Source organism: Hordeum vulgare, chromosome 1H, assembly GCF_904849725.1.
Source record: "Hordeum vulgare subsp. vulgare chromosome 1H, MorexV3_pseudomolecules_assembly, whole genome shotgun sequence".
NCBI classification, from domain to species: Eukaryota; Viridiplantae; Streptophyta; class Magnoliopsida; order Poales; family Poaceae; genus Hordeum; species Hordeum vulgare.
Window position 1 is genome coordinate 128,690,495 of NC_058518.1, and position 3,273 is coordinate 128,693,767.

Consider the following 3,273-nt stretch of genomic DNA (forward strand, 5'->3'; position numbering starts at 1 on the left):
GTTGTTTATTATGTTTACCCCCTCTCTTTGATGACTTGCCGGCATATTCAATATGCTGACCTACACGGCTCCAACGTATCATGTTGCAGAGTACTTTTCCGACCAGGAGTGAGGCTACGATCTACGCTCAGCGACATGCCCTGGAGTCAGATGGACTCGTCTACCTGATGCTTCCGCTAGTCTTCGTTAGATATCTCATGAGATGGCCTTCGGCCACTTTATTGTAATCCTTTATTGTAATAAAGTACTCATTATGAGATTTCGATTAATAAAGCTGTGTGATTGAACTCTTGAATATATACATTATGTACTGAGTGTGTACCAGCATGATCTTGGGATGGTACGGAAACACCAGAGGCTTGACTCGTCTTGAGTCGGGTCGCTACAGAAAATCCTGGGACCTGTGGGTTATGGGCCCACCACGCTTCCGCTGCGGTTTCCTTTTTTTTTAAACCTTTCATGTTTTAGTCTTTTTCCGAAACAGAAATTTAAAAGGGAATAAAAGGAAACAAATAAAATATTTAATATGGGGTATTATATACCAAAAAAATCAGAAAAATATCCTCTACTCGATTAACATTTTTCCAAAGCAAAAATAAAAACTTTTTAAAAAATGTTTTTTTTCTTCAGAAAGTCCCCTAAATGCTTTATTTCTTTTTGCAAATATTCTCACGCTAAAACTTTGGATTTCTTGGCTCTAAATATTTCAAAAATGCCCCGCACTTTGGAGGGTCATTTTCCTCCGCTCTCTCTCTTGCGTGCAAGAGATTATTTTCCTGGCATTTCTCGTGTGAGGAAAAATAGAAATGCAAAAGCAAAAGTCGAAAGAATTCAAATGCAAACTTTATTTCAATCCATATGCATAGATGCTTAGCTACGATGTAAAACATTCCCAATTAGGAAAATTGGGATGTTACACCGGTAAGAGTACATGACGTACAAAAGCTCACAGGTTGCCTAGCGGCTTTGAGCAGGTTTATCGCTCGACTCGGCGAGAAGGCGTTACCTCTGTACCGACTCATGAAGAAGTCAGATACCTTCGAGTGGATAGACGAAGCCCAAACCGCATTTGACGACCTCAAAGCCCTACTTTCCACCCAGCCGGTTCTTACTGCCCCGCTCAGTAAAGAGCCCCTTCTTATGTACATCGCGACTACAAATCAAGTCGTGAGCACCGTTCTAACAGTCGAACGCGAAGAAGAAGGCAAAGCATACAAGATTCAGCGGCCAGTATATTATCTTTCCAAAGTCCTGACTCCTTCGAAGCAGAGGTATCCCCATTATTAGAAGCTTACTTACGGGATCTACATGACTGCAAAGAAGGTGGCTCTTTATTTCCAAGACCACTTGGTATCTGTCATATCTGATGCTCCGTTGTCGGAAATTCTCCACAATCCGGATGCATCAGGCCGAGTGGAAAAGTTGTCAATGGAGATGCTATACTGCGACATCAAGTTCGAAGCCAAGAAATCTATAAAGTCTCAAGCTCTTGCCGACTTCATAGCAGAATGGGAAGAACAACATCAACCGACTCACATCTACTCGGCTCATTGGACCATGTTCTTCGATGGGTCCAAGATGTTGAATGGCTCCGGCGCCGGCGTAGTGCTCATATCCCCGAAAGGTGATAAACTCAAGTATGTGTTGCAGATCCATTTTGATTCTTCCAACAACGAAGCAGAGTACGAAGCTCTTCTTTACGGGTTGCGCATGGCCATCACACTCGGTGTCCGTCGCCTGATGGTCTATGGTGACTCGGATCTAGTGGTTAATCAAGTAATGAAGGAGTGGGACGTAAGGAAACCCACCATGACTGCATACTGCAACGCAATAAGAAATATTGAAAGGAAGTTCGAAGGTCTGGAACTTCACCATGTTCCCCGACTGAAAAACCAAGCAGTAGATGAATTGGCAAAACTTGGATCCACACGGAGACCTGTTCCGAGTGATGTCTGCCTCGAGCACTTACACCTCCCCTCGGTAAAACTAGAACATGTGCAACGGAAGAGCTCAACAGATCAGACTGAAGTCGAGGTTCCCGCTGTGGTCGACCTGGTCATGGAGATTCTAGCTGTCTTTCCCGAATGGACTGTGCCATTCATTGCGTACATCCTGAGGCAAGAGTTACCGGAAGACGAGGTCCAAGCTAGGCAGATCGTTCGCAGGTCGAAGTCCTTCACCGTCATTGATGACCAGTTATACAGAGAAAGTGTTTCAGGCGTCCTTCAGCGGTGTATCTCTCCTGAGGAGGGTCGGTTAATTTTGGAAGAAATTCTCTCGGGAACTTGCGGCCATCATGCCTCCTCAAGGGAAATCGTCGCCAAAGCATTCAGAGCTAGTTTCTTATGGTTGGAGGTGAATGAAATGGCAAAAGATATAGTCGACCATTGCGAAGGTTGTCAGTTCTATTCAAACAAGTCCCACAAGCCAACATTCGTGCTGAAGACAACCCCCCTTTCTTGGCCAAGGAGGATTCACCCATCTGCTGGTAGCAGTCGACAAGTTTACCAAGTGGATTGAAGCCAAGCCAATCAAGAAGCTTGATGCCCTTACGGCCATCAAGTTCATCAGAGACATCCTCGCGAGATACGGGGTTACACATAGCATAATCACCGACAATGGCACAAACTTTGACTCGGACATGTTCAATGGTTTTTGCGCAGGCCAAGGTATCCGAGTGGATTTTGCATCCGTTGCACACCCCCAAACAAACGGACAAGCGGAGCGGGTGAATGGACTCATTCTTCAAGGGTTGAAGCCTCGACTCCTGCGGGAAGTTGGGCATGCCGCCGGCGCATGGGTCACCGAGCTGCCTTCGGTGCTGTGGGGCCTCCGAACAACTCCGAATAGATCGACAACACGATCCCCGTTTTTCCTCGTTTATGGAGCAGAGGCAGTCCTTCCGAGTGACTTGCTTCACAACTCTCCACGAGTTGAACTCTTCTCCGAAGCCGAAGCAGAGCAAGCCAGGCAAGACAGAGTGGACCTTTTAGAAGAGGAGCGCGAGATGGCATTGATCCATTCAACAATTTATCAACAAGATCTGCGGCGATTCCATGTGCGGCACGTCAGGAGCCGCACGTTCCAAGCAGGCGACCTGGTGCTCCGAGTGGATCAACAGAGACCACACAAGTTGGCTCGCGCCTGGGAAGGACCGTTCATCATTTCTAAGGTGCTGAACAACGGAGCGTATCGACTCTACAACCTCGACAGGGAGACGGACGAGCCGCGAGCATGGAATGGAGATCTACTGAAGCGCTTCTACACATAACC